Below are 19,368 nucleotides of genomic sequence, written 5' to 3' on the forward strand. Positions count from 1 at the left end.
TAGTTTTGTCGAAAACACTTCGAACTGTGATATATGAAAAATTTAAGGTCGAGACATCAACATGAATCCGGATGGCCATGAGACTGTCCTCCAAAAGATCTGGAACATCCGTAAATTTGTCAATCTGTGAAACTGATCCCAGAGCTCTGCAGTTCTTTTTTAAACACTGTGATGTGTGCCCATTAATGTAGATTATAGATCTTAAGCCATTTGCAAAACCCATAAACACACTTTAAAAAAAAGTGTAACAACTCTTTTCGCATTCTGAAAAAGTAGACGACTCTATTTTCAATGTTTTTACAATTAAAATAATCTAGAGACCTAAGGAATTATAGAGACCTCAATTTTTGAAATTCATCAAGAACGCTATACCATCGCAAACTTGCTGTTACACTTTTTTCGGAGACATCGTATTCGGAATGTTAAAATGTCTAAAATTTAGAGTCAATGGTTGCTATGGAGCCCATAATAGGCCAATTTATCCTATTTCCATATACAGTTGCATTCAGATGAAAGTGCACATACTTTATGGGAAATTTTGATGCAGAAAGACTCGTTACATTTATTAACTCACTTAAACAAAAAACACAGTGAAATCCCATGAAATTTATGAGCAAAAAATCAAAATTGTGTGTGTCCTACCTTACAACATTCACAGCAAGGAACACAATTTTAAACATTTGAACATATTCGTCAATGATATATTTACTACTGGCTTGGAAACAGTTGATTGAATTAAGTTATCAACATGTATACATAGATCAGCTATGGCAGATTATGCACGAATACGGACTTCCGGATAAACTGACGCGATTGGTCAAGGCGACGATGGATCGAGTGATGTGCGTTGTTCGAGTATCGGGGACACTCTCGAGTCCCTTTGAATCTCGAAGGGGGTTACGTCAGGGTGATGGACTTTCGTGTCTGCTGTTCAACATCGCGTTAGAAGGTATGATCAGAAGAGCTGGGATAGACACGAGTGGCACGATATTCAGGAAGTCCATGAAGCTCCTTGGCTTCGCCGATGACATTGACATTATGGCACGTAACTTTGAGATGATGGCAGAAACGTACATCAGACTGAAGGCTGAAGCTAGACGGATTGGACTTGCCATCAACGCATCGAAGACAAAATACATGAAAGGAAGAGGTTCTAGGGAAGACAATGTTAGCCTTCCACCCCGAGTTCAGATTGACGGTGATGAAATCGAGGTGGTCGATGAGTTCGTGTATTTGAGCTCACTGGTGACCGCCGAAAATGATACCAGCAGAGAAATTCAAAGACGCATTATGGCAGGGAATCGTGCCTACTTTGGACTCCGGAGGACGCTCCGGTCGAATAAAATTCGCCGCCGCACGAAGTTGACTGTCTACAAGACGCTGATGAGACCGTTGGTCCTCAACGGCCACGGGACCTGGACTATGCTCGTGGAGGACCAACGCGCCCTTGGTGTTTTCGAACGGAAGGTGTTGCGTACCATCTACGGTGGAGTGCAGATGGATGACGGAACGTGGAGGAGGCGAATGAACCACGAATTGCACCAGCTGCTGGGAGAACCATCCATCGTCCACATCGCAAAAATTGGGCGAATACGGTGGGCTGGGCACGTCGTAAGAATGCCGCACGACGACCCAGTGAAAATGGTTCTAGAAAACGACCCAACAGGAACAAGAAGAAGAGGCGCGCAACGGGCAAGGTGGATCGACCAAGTAGAAGGTGACCTGCGGACACTTCGCAGACTACGAGGCTGGCGAACTGTGGCCATGGATCGAGTAGAGTGGAGACGACTTCTTCGGACAGCAGAGGACAACAAGGCCTTAGCCTGATTGGTAAGGTAAGGTAATGTTTACTAAAATTAAATATAAAATAGACCAATGTAAAACATCATTGGGCCAAAACATAAATTTGGTTCAAATATAATAAAATATGTAAACAAGTAAAAATTCAGCAGCTACTTGGCATCCACTCTGATTTATGATGGTTTTATAACGGAAATAAACAATCCATTAAGTTTAAATACAGCATTTCAAAGTATGAAACATTTCTGGTTAGTAATTCAGCTTATTACTGTTTATAGTCTGTCGAGAAAGTTGTTTAAAAAATAAATTTAAAGCAGCTCTCAGCTCTCAATACCTCCACAAAACTGTTCTGTAAATCAATCATAAACTTCATTAGCTATTGTTTATTAATGCCTTGATAAAATACTCTATAAAGTTGTTCTGTCATTATAAAAGCAACCATAAAACAATTAGGTTTTACATGAGAGCAAAAAGCATATAATGTTGTTGTTTAGACTTGTTAAAGTGTACCATAAAATCCCCAATTACTATGTTTCCAAATTGAACTCAAAAGTTGGATCCTCATAGAGAATAAAATCAATATTTATCACAAGGAAATCTCGAAGAGTAGACGAAGTAGGATGAAAAATTCAAGCGATGTCAACGACCGAAGGGAAGTCAATTGCAGCAACGACTGAGCATCTGGCGTTTGCATCACAATCTGACCGGTGTTGACCGTCTCCTTTATTAAACAGTCTAAAAACAAACCAACCTTCTCCAGATCTGACGAACGAAATAATTTGCATTTGTACCTACAGCCAGGCATGGAAAATCATTTACATTCATTTCGTACATTCATTTACATTCATTTGCCTCTAACTTTTTCCATCAATAGCAATACGCAAAATGATGTATAGAGTTTTTGTAGGTTTGGTTATTAACTACAACTTTTGTTCATAACTCAAATCTGTATCTCTTATGCATCACGAACTAGAGCGGGCAGAACTTGTTACTGTTTTTCAGTGAATGTAAAATACATTCACTGAAAAACAGTAGTGGCTTCTGTTCGCTCTGGTTCGTCATGCATCAGAGATACTGATTTGACTTGTTTACCAAAGTTGTAGCTAATAACAAAACCTACAAAAGCTCTATACATCATTTTGTGTAATACTGTTGATTAAAAAAGTTAGAGGCAAATGAATGTAAATGAATGCACGAAATGAATGCAAATGATTTTCCATGCCTGCCTACAGCAAATCGTTGAAACTGTCAGTAAGTGGAGATTGGCTGGTTTCCGATTCATAGCAGTAATTTTATTCAGCGAAAGGTTCCAAATTTCATTAAAACGTACTTAATTTCAACTGCATCGTGTGATGGTGCACTTCGGGAATCATCCGGAAGAAGGGGATATTTTACGGGAACGATTGAGCTTGCAGTTGTTGTTGTTGCGATATATGCGAAATGTTGCAAAACAGTTCCGCAAACTTCCTTAGTAGCTGCTTCCAATTCAGCGGGAGAAAATCCTTTGGAAGAACGCTGAAGTAAAACCTCGTTACAATGATCGAACAACGCAACTATCGAAAGATAAACAAACTTTGACGTTTAATTTTTTGCAGGCAACTTTGCCTCCATAAATGCTGCCATAAATCTTAACGGTATAGGATCAAGCAAAATGGCTTTAGATAAATACAATTCAGTCAGGAAGTTTTCTTCATAAAAGCTATTTTAAAACCTTATGAATTTGTTAGGGATTTCATTAAAGCAAAACAACTTTTTCACAAATGGCCCACCGCCATATTACAATTATTTAGTTTGATTTTTACAAACTTCGTTTTCAATGTGTATTTCTATTTATTTTGGTCAATTTAGGAATGAGCAGATATTTGAAATACGATAATCATACAACATACCTCGGCTTAATGATCAATCTGAGGAATAATTAATTTTTCTTCTGGAGTAAAAATAATAAGTGAGATCAACGTTTTCCGAGGGCGGACTTTTTTTTTTCGATGTTTTCAAGTTCATTTCTCATAGGATTTAATATGGCACCTTTAACTTGGCCACTTTATGATAAAAATTTTAATTATTTTGAAAATTGAATAGGCTTTTTATATGATCAGTTTATATTTCAATTATATTGGTAAAATCAGATGGTATTTTTTAATCTTTTTCTATCTTGATTGATGATTTTTCTAGTGGATTCAGCGGCTAGGGAGAATGGCTTGAAAAAGGTTTTTATTGTTGCCAAATAGATTTTACTGTAGCTTAAAAACGGGTTTCAAATGGTTCTCAATACGTTCGTCATTCAACATTTTTGCAGTAAATCAATCTTGAAGAGCTTCGAAAATATATCCTTAAGAACCTTCTTCAGGATGGGACAACTAGACAGATTCTAGTCTTAATGAGGTTTTGGTGGATGCATCAATAGCAAAGTAGCCTTGACAAGGGTTTTATGAATGTTGTTATATAGTAGCTTTGTATTACTTCATAAAACTTAAAATGTTACTTGGGTATTAGGAGTACACATGATTATGATCACAATGTACTTCGTACGTATGACCCTCGTCTATCGACATAAAAGTGTGGTAAAACTTGTGTTTGCCTGTCGACATTTATAGAAAACGTGATTATGCTACTAATTATGACACTTAACTTTACAGAACTATTCTAATAAAACAACTGGTTTATGTTATCTTCACTTTACTCAAGCAATTCAAGAAATATATGCTAGTCATAATGTTCTGTATATTCAAGATGTTTGCACCAATAATCATTTTTCAATTTTGGCCCAATGTCACCCCGTCTACCGGTATCATAATAAAGTCTAATAAAATATATAGTCCATAAAAGCATTTAATCGATGTTCTGAATTAGAATGAATGTGTCTGACAAGTTGAATCTATTTGGTTGGTTCTCTGCGTGCAAACGTAAAATCAATGTCAAATTTTTCCTCAGAGTAGCAAGTAAATATAAGATTAAAGCCAGAATTTAAACTTCTGAATTATTTCAGATCACAGCGACGTCGTGGATTTCGGTTATTTCAGTAAATGTTCACTCACTTGGAATCTACAACTCTACAAAGATTCCTCCGAAATCAGATAACATTGTCGGCGCTATTTCCTCGAGTTGTACACGGTCGGTCTCAATTCTCGTAGGAATATTTCCGCATCATTAAAATTTCGAATGAATCGATTTCCTTCGCTTCAATGTCACCCACAGCTTGACTACCCAATTTATTCCCCAAATAACGGCCATCCACTTTCAAGAGCACCCCTACCAAGAAGCGGGCATACGACCGCCCCAATAAATGGTCGATCCCAGGAATCGCCAGGAAAAATGAACCCAGGAAACCATTGAACGCCATAATGTCTCCGACCGCATGCTGAGCCGTAGAACTCCGTTTCGTTCCCCATTTATCGCTTTTACCTGGGTTCGGGTTCTCGGTTATCACCCCCACAGCCACATCGCATAGGCTCGGGTATCCTTTTGAGCTCCCGAAAAAAAAATGTCACCCCCTCTCCGAACCTAACATTCGACGATAGCTGAGACCAAACAGAGGGGCACACCTGAGCTAATCCGAGGTAGCACCAAGACAAACAACATCAACAACAACGGCATATGTAGCCTTTCCGTAAGCAGCAACAAAAACAGGTCATTCTCCATCAAAGAACCATTTCGCGCCCCAAAACAACGTTCGTTATAACGGAAAGCAGAGAAAAATTATAGTCGATTAAATGGGTGGTGGTGGTGGTGCTCATGGCAAAGACAGGCGTAGAAGGAAAATATTTTCGTTCGTGCCGTTGGAACATACAGAGCTCAGCTCGTCGTCGTCGTCGTTTCAAAATTTAACACAAACAGGATCGCTCGACTCTCCGCAACATGGTGTTTGGTTGCTGCATTCTAGGCTTGTTGGCCATCTGAATGTGACGAAAAGGCTCGGCTCGGTTCGAATGATACCGGGTGAGAAATGTGTTCCGTATCGAGAATGGCGAGCCGCACGAACAAACGGACGAAATTCAAACAAAAATTCTCGGAAAAAAATTGTCAGTCGAAATGAAAAATGCTAATGAAGCGCTCTGATGTAGGAATCGAGGACACGGCGGTAGTGGCGGAATCACTAGAAACAAGCACTAGCGTAAGAGTGGCACCATGGAGGAGACGTTTCAAGGGTGGAATTTATTGCGGGTTTATGGAAAATTTTCATGCAGCTTTGGGTGCTTATTCGGAGGATTTGGCGTTCGGCGAGGGGGGAAAAGGAAAGCAGCGGACGCTATTGCACAACGGAAAATAGATTTCGGTCATGTTCTTGGAAGTAGATCGGGGCGAAGCGGGAAGCGGGAGGGGAACGGGTAGAAGCGGAGATTAGTCATTCCAAGGATTAGGCGAGGATTGATCGTTATTGACCTATAAAGATATCCCTGTTGTTCGGGAGAGCGTGGTTGCGTGGGAAATTTCCGGGAAACGGATCACGGCCGATCTAATTTGAATGAAAAAGTTTTGTTGATCAACTCTTCGGACAAACTTGATTAGCATAATGTATTTTTAGACTAAATTTAGAAGATTTATTGAGTTTGAGCTGAAAATTTGCGCCCCCGCCCTAAACTTAGCGTTCTTGGAAATGTTGATTGAGAACTTCCAAATCCTTTACCATTTTTGCATTCGTATATTGTCCGGTAATCGCAATTACCCGATGGAAGTCTTTTCTGTCACATGTAGGAGGCCACATACCTTGAAATGTATGGGCTTGATAGTTTTGAATCTGAAAATGCATTGAAATGTTTCGGTTTGGCTCGACTCTAAAAAAACTACAAATTCTAGATAGAGCTGGAATTAGGGCGTGACAGCTTTTGTAAATAATGATTTCTTTTGATGATTTCTAGATAGTTAAGGCTTGCCAGTGCAAATCAACAACACCGTCGGGTAAGCGAAGACTTCCCCTACCCGACGGTTATGTTGGTTTGCGTGGGCGTACCTTGAGTTCCTAGAAATCATCGATAGAAGTCATTGTTTACAAAGGCTGTTACGCCCTAATTACAGCTCTATCTAGAAATGTTTGTAGATGAAAACGAAGCTGCCGAGAATTCCACGAAGAACATGTTCATCCCATACTGGATAAACTGCTTGACTACCACGGAAAGGGTTGCCATCTGTGAGAAAAGCTAGAACTAGCAGCTTTGGAAATGTTTATTTATATCCGCCGAGGCCCAGAAAATATAGAACAATTTTCAATTTAAAATGATTCTCGACAGCACAGAGAATCGAATTTAAACAGTGTCACTCATCAAGCACAACTATTGATGCAGCCGTACTCTAATGTGTTTTTATCAGTATTGAGCAGACCATAAAATTAACCATTTCTTAGACGTGTTCCATTCCATCAACCATCACCCGGAAATAATAAGGGGGCCAGCAGCGGCTTAAACGGAGCTCGTCAATTTAACTCTTAACGAATTGTCATTTCATATCGTTCAACAACCTTCTCAAATTACGAATCTACCCGATACACCTCCGGTCAAATCCCTATAGTAACGGCTAGGGAAACATTCGCTGCCGTAGAACGCTAACAGTAAGCAACGCTAATATGCAATTACACCAAATTGGTTTAACATCAGCCGAGTTCAGTTTAGAAATATCATTCCGATGCCATCGATCTTCGATTTGTGAAGTAATATTTATCTTTCACTACTTGGGCGACATTCAATAGTTACGTAAGTATTTAGGGGAGGGGGTTGCTGAAAGTTTCAGGGTGTCTAGTAAGGTGTTTCATTTTGAAAAAGTTATAAATTTACTATAGCTACCCTCTAGTTCGATTCAATTCCCCATATGCAAAAAAATAGATAATATTGATGGAGGTTTAGAGGTCGCGTCAATGAGAAGATTGTATGGATATTTCGGTAAATTACTATGGGAAATTATTGAGTTTCACTTACATCGCTCTAACTTTGGCTTATATAAACGGTAAAAAAAACTGAAATGTGGTTGTCATGACAATCACACCGGTGGTGTAGTGGTAAGCGTGATTGCCTCTCACCCCAGCAGGCCTGGGTTAAATCCCAGTCGGTGCCGCCGGGATGTTCTGAGGCATAACATCTCTGATCACGCCTTCCTTCGGGAAGTAAAGCCGTTGGTCCCCGGTTCATGAGTTGATGGGTCGATAGGTAGGGAGGTGTGGGAGCTGCCTCCCTGGCGTCGGTAGCATTGGTGCTCAGCACGGAAAACAAGATCGACGAAAAACAAATCAAGGAAAAAAGGCTGTTTTTTTTTTTGTGATGAAATTGGTACTATTGACTTGCAAATTTTCATGTGCAATCTACCGTATTTTGTATTTTTTTTTACATTTCAATTTTTCTTGATATACTGTGATTGTAATATCAACAGTTTAAAAACAACAGATTTAAAATTTCTTAAGATTTAGACTGCTAGAACCAAAGTTAGGGCGATTTAAGTGATTTTTTAAATTCTTCAATAAGGATTCTCAGAGAAATTTCAAACCATTTGTGCGACCTTTAAATCTTCATCAATCTTTACCATTTTTGCATAGGCTTATATTTTGGAGTTATGAATCGAATTGAGTGACCTATGGCTGCGAAAATGACGTGCACGGCCAATCATACCAACTCAGCGACTGAGAATAATTGACACAGAGAATTTTCTTTCCATTCTAAATTTACTCAGATTTGGAAGAAACTGCAGATACTCATAAGATATGAGTAACTGCAGTTTCTTCCAAATCTGCGTAAATTTCGTATGGAAAGAAAATTCTCTGAGTCAATTTTTCTCAGTCGCTGAGTTGGTATGCTTGGTCGTGTGTTTTTGTTTTGCTGCGTCGTTTCGTTCTAGTGAAAATGTTATAAATTTACAATTTCATTTTTAAAAGTGTTAATCTGAAAGAACAGAAGTGATGTTGAAAAGTGCAATAAGTGAAAATTTTCAAATTTTTTTCCGTTGCATGTGGTGCCGACTGTTCTAACATACGCGTAGTTACGCTCAGCTAAGTTTATTTACCTTTTCGTTCCTCTGTATTCGATAGGAAATACCCAACAAACAATTCAATATCACAAATAAGCATATATATTGAATAAATGCTTTATAACAGTGTACAATGCTGAATAAAACGGGTTGTCAAATTATGTGCCGAAAAAAAACTCATTGAGATCGATAGATGCGCCTTTATTCCTGTTTGCTCTGATTTGATTAATAAACTTATTGAAAGTTATTGATTCAACACCAGAAGTTTGATCTAATATTTTTCACATACATTGACGCTTTAATTCGACTGTTTTCAATTGATTTAATAACATGCTTTATTATGCGTCTAATAATTGTTTTATAGCTTCATTATTAGATTCCATTGCATTGCTTAACAATATTGCTGAATAAAGGTGAATACAGTCAGCATAATAGCTCTTATACCACTATGCGTCCATGTTTTAGTTGCATGCTTTGTAAATGCTTTACAAACAGTTTATTCATTCATTATTCCACAACACTGTTTCAGGCTAACAACAAAACAAAATTGGTAGCATAGTGGTTACCGTTTCCGCTTTCTAAGTAGAAGGTCGCGAGTTCAATCCCAGCCTCAACACTTTTTTTTAATTATTTTCTACGCCTAATTAATTTAAATCGTAATCATAGATCGTATCACTCACGACAACCAATTCATCGATCTATCGAAAAGAATAGCCCAGCATTTTTTCCATCGAAATTAGAGAGATGGAAAGGTAACATTGGTCTCATGTAAAACAACTATGAATGAATTAATCATTCTCACATCTCCTTGAATTAGCTAAAGTTACTGCTGGGAGTGCTGATAGGTATTCAGATTTAAGCTTTTATTGCTTATTTAGCAGCCCATGTGATGTCTTCTAAGTAGCTCAGATGGCTAGGCAAGCGGCTGGTGATCGGAAGGTCATGGTTCGAATCCCATCTACCGACATGTGTGTGTATGTATGTATGTAATAAATTTTCTAAAATTCTGTGTGGTTGGTGCGTGCTTCGACAGAAATAATGACATAATAATCATCAACGAGAACACAACCCTGCTCTGTCCCGTTCTTATTTTCGGATTAATTATCTCGTAGTTGAATAATCGTTTAATAAATGTATAATAGTGTCTAATTAAACATTATTTCACATGAGAATCAAGCGTTTATATACACCTTTATACCATCGCTGTTTAAGGAAGTAATGATGTCTAATAAACGCTGAATAATCAAAAAAAAAATATCGAATAGGCTCTTTTACAACTCTTGTAAGTCAAATAAAAGCTTCTCGACATACTTTATTCAACACCCAATATTTCGATGTTGTGGTTGAATAAATTCTCCAGATTTGTGTGAACAAAGCCTGAACAGAAGGTATTATTAAAAATAGTACAAGTATTATTAGGCATGCAGTTGAATAAAATCGTCAAGAAGTCGTTTCTTCAATAGGCAATTGTTTGTTGGGTATCCATCTAATTAAAGACGATCATTTCAAAACTTACTAAATACGCGTCAATCAAGTATTGCACTACTGCTTGATTGAAAGTTTCAGTACATTATCAATGGTGTATATTTGCATCGATAATGTATTGGAGCGGGGCTTATCCTGTTTGAAAATAGCTTCAGAATGCTTGCGTTCTTGAAATGGGTTATTGTAGCTGCGGTAGAACTGGCACCTTCTCGGGTTCAAGCTTCTTGCATTCATAAGAAATGATTGCAGGCAGATTGTATCCATAATGCCACTGCCAGACAGTAGGAGTTAGGCCAAGGACGAATCTTCATTCTAATCTACGATTTCACATACTATTAATAACCTTTTACACATGAGAACCTCCAATCGATCAGAATGAATTGTGCATATGTTTAGGGTCAACAAATATTTTCAGGCGCAAAGGAGCAACAGGATCGAGCTGATAACGTTTCTTAATTCCAAAATCTGAAGACTGCTTTGAATAATATGTTTAGGTAATGGGCAGCGACAACGGACAAATAAACTACTTACAGCTTCTATTCATTAAATGATTGATATAACGATTGCCAGCAACGCCGGCTGGGCGTATCCTATGGCTTACCCTCCCTGCTAACAAAAATCCACCCTTCCCGTGACACTTATGAGGGGTCGTAGAGTTCTCTGCATTTCTCTTAAGTAAGTGTTGGACTAACATTAATCCACTTTCCCCATCAGATGCAAGGACGTGGCCAGGACAGATCTCTCTCTCTATTATATAAACAAGGCTGACAATGTTTTGAAATTAAAATTAAATGAAACAGCTTTTTAAATGAGGGTAGTCGAAGTTTTACCGAACGTTCAGCTGTTGAATGTTCGGTAAAAAATTACCGAAGTCGGTAATAATTTCTAAGTGTGTGGTGTCTACTAATTTTGCTAAATATAATTTCCTGAGTTTTCCAGCTTTTTTCGGGACTCAACGTGAAACGTCCACCTATTTTTTAAAAGCGTTTACAAATACCTTATTTTGAGTGAAATGACCTAACAATCAGTTTTAGAAGAACAGCTTTACAATCAAAGCTATTGCAAAAACTTAAAAGTTTATTGCTTCATGACCATTGATCTGAAAACTTACATTATAGAAAGTCCCAAATGTCGAAACTATTCGCTGAATCTTGACAATTTTTCTTAAAAACTCTTACTTTTTCCGGAATCTTTTTCTGTGTCCAGGAGTTCGAAAATTAATTTTTGTTTGAATTATCTTGATACCATTGGAACTCTTGAGAGAGTATCTAAAGAATTTTCTCGAGAATTTCTTTAAAAACATCTCAGAACTTCCACTGAGTTCATCTTCTAACTACATCTGGTTGCAGAACACTCTTCGAATTCACTCTGCAGTTCACTTCACATTCGTATTAACTTTTGCAGTATAACCTAGGATTCCCTCAAAGAATTCTCCTGAAAATACGGTAAGCATTTTCCCGAAATGCTCATGGAATTATTCTTGAAATTCCTTCTGAATTATCATGCAGTTGTCTCGTAAATTCATAGAAATGCTCCACAGAACTTCCTTGGAATACGCACGAATTCCCTTGAAACTGTCTTAAGTATTTATATGAAATTTTTTCACAAAACTATATTCAAACTATCCTCGAAATTGATAAAAAAAAAGAAGGATTATTAACATACCTACATTTAATTCCATTACCTTAATTGCTTATCCCTAACAGATACGCGTATTTTATATACAACTAGCTAAGTGTGCCCGGCCTTGCTCGGGATCTAATTGTTAACCCAACACCGATTTAAAAAAGCATGCTATATTTTTCTGTTTCATTTGTATGGGAGCCCCCCATCTGAACCATCTTTCCCGGCTCCAAAAACCCCTGCATACAAATTTTCAAGCCGATCGGTTCAGTAGTTTCCAGGTCTATAAGAGTCAGACAGACAGACAGACAGACAGACAGAAATTAATTGTTATATATAGGGAAGATGGCTCTAATGTTGGCCTATGGATCTAAGATTGGGGCCATCGCTAAAAATCTGCTATTTATCAATTTTATCTAGATGAACGCATCATTGGGACGGTACTAATGAATATTTTTGGTCGCTATTGAAAATTTAGTCAATTGCTGAGTTTATGTATGGGCCCAAATTAGGGGCATTTAGGCCGACATTACATGCATTTCCCCTAGATGTGCAAATTTCTTCAGTGTCTTAGACTTGTTTCACTATAAAGACACCAAAATTCATCAGGATTTTCCTCGGAATTAAATTCCCTCTAAATTTTCCTGGCAATTCCTATCATATTCTCCTCAGAATTTCTTTAGAATACTGATAAGAATTGAAATGTTCCTTAGATTTCTCATAGAAATCTTTTCATGATTCCCTTTCAATGCTCCTCCTTGACTTGGTATTAAACTCACAACGAATTCTCCATACTTCCTCACACATCCCATGAATTCTTTTCAAACTAAAAACTCTTTTGGATGGCGACTCCGGTGGTGTAGTGGTAAGCGTGATTGAATCATTTTTAATGCTGTACACTTCGTAACCACTATTCCGTGAATCATCAGAAGTTATGAAATTAATCACGGGGTTCACATATATAAAGCTTGAAGATCATGACCACTGGCCACGTACTTGGGATCAGTGTTGGCAAAATCAGAAATCAATTGATATTTTTCCGGTCTCATGCGCTCGCAATATCACGCGTGATATTGGAACAAAATATCATGCTTGACATTGATTTTATAAGCTCCTTTGATATTGCGAGACTATCCACAACGAGCAAAAATCAAGCTGAGAGTTGACTCGACACAAAAATGATTCCATTGCATATCGTTTTCTTAGAAAGAGAAAGCATAGTTTGCTATCTCTTTTTAATCTTCACCGATGGCAGACGCGAAGGGACTGCTGCAAGCCGTTATGGAAGTTTCGGTTGCATTCGGGAGTAAAGCAAAAATCATCAAACTCAATCTCACCACAGTTTGGTGAGATTTGCAGTTGGTGAGTTTTGTTAGCTTGATATTCCGAGCTGCGATATCACAGCTTGCAAAATCAACAGCAGTTGTTTGCTTGTTGATTTTTGTCTTCGAAAATCAAGCGTGATCTTGGGCGTTGGTGAGATTTGATTTTTTGATATTTTCCCAACACTGCTTAGGATCATTGAAGAAGAGTAATTAGATCGACAAACCTTGTCACTACATTAGATACCGAGTGTTCCCGATTATGCCTTGGACACTGTAGCAAATATAGCTTTCAGTAAAGCATTAGTTCATGAGTCTGTTTCCACACTTATTATTGCTTTTTAAAAACCAGGAAGTCATATTGGCTGCCCAATTAAGTCCCCTATTGTCGGATCAAACTGTGCCCATATTTCTGTGTTATTCAAAAAGTCACATAGTTATGTTAACATGTTAAACATTTGAACGACGGAATGTTGGAATGAGCGAATGGCAAAGAATTGTCCTGTCGCTCTTCGCATGGCGGTCGTTTAGTATTATTTTTTTTTTTTTTTGTCAAAACTGAGTTTTCTAATGCAAATGATAGCTAAACACCCATAATTCCATAATACTGGATGAACTCAACAACTTTGTTCTGAAAGAATTCGGAAAGACAGAAAAATTGGTTGTCCCATCACATAAGAAGGAATGGTACGAACCAAACTTAAAATGCGATTTTCTCAGCTTGCTAATTTTTGCTATAGGAAACACTGAAAATTCACCACATTTGATTGAGGTGACAACGAATGATGCATTATTTTTGCATCAATTAACATTGTTTCAACGTAAAGGTGTGAGGCGGTAAGAACATTTTACGCGCTAAATCTTAAAGGTACATTTAATCTGAATAAATTTCAATCACTCCGAAAAAAAATCGAAGTTTCTAACCAACTGATCAAAAACTTTGGGGTTGCATAATTCATAAGAGTTTCAAGGCACTCTTAATAGCTACGTCAATAATAGACTGGAACGGAAATGGAACCCACCGCTTCCAGTAAGGTAAGGTAGCCTGTCATTTATCTCACCTATTCTTCGCTCTTCACTATTCGCGAAGAAGCGATCATAAAATCACTCATTGTCAAAGCTCCCTTAGCACAATCGGGAAAGGCTCAGCTACAAATCAAGACTATGCTAGAGGTGGCTGGGTTCGATTCCCGGTCCGGTCTGGAATTTTTTCGGGTTGGAAAGTTTCTCGACTTCTCTGGGCATAGCACTTGCCACACAATTACTTATACTTATGAAAATATGGTACAGGCATCGAAAGCTCTCAATTAATAACTGTGGAAGTGCATCTAGAACACTAATTTGAGAGCACGCAATAAGCTAATATGCAATAAGCAATAAGCTTGAAATGCAAAGATAAAGATGAAGTTGACACTTTGAGAGGTCTACGGTCCTCACAAATAAAAAAAAAATGTCTACGTCAATGGATGAGGTAAAGCATCAAAAACCTATAAAAACGATTTACGTAGTTAAAAAGCCATGGCAAGGAAGATCATAAATCAAGAATTGTGAAACAAAAATATCAACCAGTCAAAAGCAACTCATGAACTGAGATTTGCAATGCCAGTTATGTTGTGCACTAATTGGAATGAATGGGATAATTTTGATACTAAACAGTCCCAGCTATCGTTCTATTTCACACTTTCCTTAACGCAAAATTTAAATTATAGACTTGACTCAAGCCTCTCAACGAACACCGTTATCAAAAACGAGCAGAGTCCCGCATCACTCATCGCACTCACACCAGCACAATTGTACTCAAACTCAACCACCAACCCGAAACAAGGTTATCTAAATCAAATCACCAAATCAAATATAATCAATAAATCAGAATCCAATTTTCCTAGCTACCTTTGGCACACAGTTTCCGTTTCCAACATCCTGTTCCGTACAGCCATTTCTTCGGAACTCATCCCCTCACGCTCACTAACTCACTCATGCTCACCACCGGGAAATCGGCAAGGTCATAAAACTGCTGCTTAAATTAGCCATTATTCCGCGCCATTATGTCATCGCAAAAACTCGCGAATGCTGTACACCCATTAATGTATGCCTTCGAAATATCTTTCCACTCCATAAAAAAAAAATCAATATAATTTTCCAACCCCCTCATTTCCGGCCTGACTGTTTGTCGCCTACCCCTGAAGCTGTGTTTTGTGTATGTTTTTATCTCCCTGACGTGCCAAAATTTATTAAAATTGTGAAACATTTCCAACAGCCTTCGGAAAACAAGCAACAGCAGCATACTCATTCATCATCAGCCACAGACAGAAAACCGCACACACCGATTCCGATTTCCCAATGTCAAGAACCGTAAACTCTTTCACTTCTCTTTGGGTTCGGATGAGGAAAAATGCTCTTGACGGATGAGCTGCGCAAAGTAGGTGACGGCGACGGCGAAGGAGGAGGAAACGTAAGGGAAAATTCACTTTACTAAACATCGCAACATTCCTGTTCTCCACTTCCTTCGTCGCTTGCTGTGTGTGACATGTTCTGGGGAAGTATGATGCGCCGAAGGTGTCCAACGGGGTAAGGGACGTCTTCCTCTCAAGTACCTCCGATGAAACAACGCTCGTGTTGTGTAATGTGTATATGGATCACACTCTTGGAGACCACCAAGAGGGTCTATTGAATATAGGAGAAAGAGCGAACAATACCATGGCAACCATCAGTGCCTCCTACGCTGCTACGATGGCAAAGCCAACTTTCTCAATCATAATTGGCACCGAACCACCATGTACATGAACCATCCATCTAGGCAGGCGGCGAGACGCCGTCAGGATTCCGGAGATCTAAACGACTTTGGCATGGCGTCGCGCGGTGACACAGTTTAGGGCTTGTTTGCTGCACTGACCGTTTTCACTTTTCTCAAAAACATGATAATCCAGCTGTTCAGCATTCTTCAAATTTTCTGAAGCACGCGTTTTGACAGGTTATCCAACGGACCGACAAACCAGGGCTGATTAGCATATCATTTTTTATTATTATCACTTTCCTTCTCGATGCACGCTCGAGGCCACTTTCTTCCATCTCCACACCAGCTCACCCGAGCAAAGAAAATTTAAAAACAATTGGAAACTCCACTTATCACTGAGACTTAACAAGCTTTGTTCCGTCCAGATATTTACCTTCGAAGTAAAACACTCACTGCACTAGGTTGAGGGTGTCACTTGGCAGATTCCGGGATTCATAGCAATCTGCAACCCCTTTAAAGCACACGGGGATTCCAATGATCCCGCACGACGTACCAGGTGCAATACACGATTAGCTCACAAGTTGCTCGTCTTGCTATAGGAATATACACCACAAAACAAACCCAGGTTGCTGCGATGGACGGAGCGAGAGCACGACGAGAAAAAGGTCTCTCACTCGCAGTCTGTCCGTGGGACTTCTTTTTTGCCACTTCTTGTGCTGCTTCTCGTTGTGTGACGTACCGTAGTCAACCTAGGCGTGTGTATATGTAGAGATATCGGAGCCACAGTCAGCGGAATAGCGACGAGAAAAAAAAATACTCTTCACTTTTGCATATTTGTGCTTATTTTATGTCTAAATATTTGTATACATATAACTCCATTCACGGGGTGTCAAAACTGGTCACTTGTTCGGCGGGATCGGGCTATTAGTTATCGATGCTGGAGCCTGGTCTCACTTAGAAAATTTGGGATCCCTTTAGAAGAGTTGACTTATCAGTCACAATAGTGTTATGTTGTTGGTTTTCTTCTTTCACCTCGCGGTTTGCAACTTTCCAAGGGGAGCACCTTCACTACATACAACACACAGCTCACTGCACACACATATGTAGCTCTCGGAGAACCCGTACCATACGAATGTCGAGCAAAAATGTCACTTCCAGACACCCAATGTATGCCCAGGTGTGCACTGTTCGTCGATTGATTTTCTCCAGTCTGCAGCGAGATCCGAGCCCCTGCGTGAAGCTGGGCGATTCCACAGCGAGCACCTCACACTTTAGCTCCCTACCGCTCGAAGAGCTCTTCGGTCACATCAAGAGCTCAATATCCCTCTAATTGAACGATACACACCAAATTCCTAGGACAACCAGTCGAGTTGTCCTTAAAGAAATCTCCGAGAACGTCAACTGTGCACTACATCACTCACTTCAGCTGACAACTCCGCGAGCTGTCCAGCCTCGATAAGCTCAAGATTTGATCGAAATCTACGATAAGAAAATCACTGGAGAAAATACACTTTTCCTGCCTACAGATTTCCAAACGCAAACTCTCCTACACTTCACTTCTTCACTCCTTAGAGCTGAACCGTAACGACGAAACGCGTATCACGTACTACGGGGAGTAGCTACTACTGTCCATCAGCCAGCTAGCTAGGTCGAGCTATTACTGAAAGACCACACAGTCTCGGCTGCACAGACTTTGGAACATCTTTTGCTCGGTCTAATCGCTCACTCACTCACCTATCCGGCGCTCGCAATTCACACCAACACACCGAACCGGGAACCTCGACGGACGAGCTCCAACACCCAACCAGCCAGTGCAGAACCATGACAACACCAATACCCACCCAGTAGCGAGGTCCTGTGTTTTGACGGGGCCCAGCACGCCCGTATTGGTGTGTCTGTCATCTCCATAAACTCCCTAGAAAACACCAACACTATGTTCGTAACCCGTGGTCCATAGACAGCACGCCGATCGATAATAAAAATTATGAAAAACGTTTTACTCCCTCTCTTGCTCGCCGTCTACAATAACAAACCATCCTTGTAGTGGTGTATGCTCGCTCTATGCTCACTCTCTCCCCCCATCGAAACATCATCCCGGGAGCCCTCTCAGTGCTGCGACCCGTTCATCAGAGCAGACATGTGCGCTTTTCGCTGCTCAGTGCATCTGTTTATCACCAAGCTCTCTTCCGCTCGCTCTCCCGAGAATAGTCGCGAAAAAATGCACCTGCCACCCAGCAGCACGCTCTGAGAGCTCACCGTAACAAACTCTGTTCCCATAATCCCACCTCACTGTCGACAAGGGGCAGCATAAATCCACCCTCTTCGTTGATATGTTCGCTCGCTTTACTCGGACGCATTCCGGAGCGGTGGGTCGTGGGTGGTGGTGTTCTTTCAAGGATTTTGGTGTGCTGCTGCATCACGACGACGACGACGACGACGAGGAGGGTGCCGGATTGTGTGTGACCTAAAAAAGAATAGGAGCAGTAGTCGTCGTCGTCGACGACGGTCGCTTGGAGCTTTTTCCTCGATGCAATATGGGGGTCTTGATTGCTTGCTGGCTCGTTCTCTGTGGGGTGTAATTATGCAATGGATATACATATGGCCTATGTATGAACGAGCGGTGCGGTTTAGTTTGCGGTGAGTTCGCACGGCACTACACATATATGCATGCAAGCAGGCATGGCTTTGTACATAGGCGGGATCCTCGATTGCTGGACGAGGAGCAGCGTGTGGTTTTTCGGTGGCAAGTGGGTTGATTAGTTCGATTTCTTTTTTATTTGCTTTTCCTATCCAGCTCTCTGTTGCGCTTCGAGCCTAATCGGAGCGAATCAATCGGGTACAGGTTTGGGGATGCAATTTATTTAAACGCTTAGCAGATATTGATCGGAGATAGTTTGTCAATAGAACAGCTGCGGTTTGTTTAATTTGGACTCAACCGAAATAACCAATTTCAATATCGCCCTGGTTTTTTTTTTTTTTTTCTTTTGCGTTTGATTGGATTTGACGTGTGAAGTTGGATTTGGGTTCATTCGTTCTGTTTTATTTTTTTGAGTGACCCTCCGATCTCCCCCACACCAAAAACCTCGACTGAATGCTGAGCTCCGTGAAATCAACCATTTGCAAAAATAATTACTGAAAAGGATATATGGTTGAGAATTAATCCATGTGGGCGTCGAGTATTAGTACAAGACACTGAAGAAGTCTGCACATTGTAGACGGAATACGCGTATCTGTCAAGGATAAGCAAATAAGGTAGTGGAATTAAATGGAAATTACTAATCCATCTCTCTCTCACACACATTATGAGAATTAATGTTAAATACTTATATCAAATGAGAGAGGCAAAAAGAAACATCTATAAAAAAAAACAATTAATGTGCTTCTAGTGGAAAAAAAAATTATCCCTTGCAAGAAGCACACCTAAATAAAACCGAATAAAATAACGAATTTATATAT

General features: G+C 39.7%; 1 protein-coding gene across 3 annotated transcripts in view; it reads right to left on the reverse strand.

Annotated features, from left to right (window-relative positions):
• Window positions 1-17,565, reverse strand: part of LOC135711271 (3',5'-cyclic-nucleotide phosphodiesterase regA-like) — a 648,988-nt gene extending 631,423 nt beyond the window's left edge. For all 3 annotated transcript variants that reach the window (XM_065234072.1, XM_065234073.1, XM_065234071.1), the window contains exon 1: window positions 16,346-17,565. The gene's annotated coding sequence lies outside the window, so the exon portion shown is untranslated. The remainder of the gene's footprint in view (window positions 1-16,345) is intronic.
• Between the last annotated feature and the right edge of the window lie 1,803 nt (window positions 17,566-19,368).

Source organism: Ochlerotatus camptorhynchus, unplaced genomic scaffold (genome assembly GCF_037179485.1).
Source record: "Ochlerotatus camptorhynchus isolate MF236.1 unplaced genomic scaffold, CSIRO-AGI_Acam_v1.1 ptg000429l, whole genome shotgun sequence".
Taxonomy (NCBI): Eukaryota; Metazoa; Arthropoda; class Insecta; order Diptera; family Culicidae; genus Ochlerotatus; species Ochlerotatus camptorhynchus.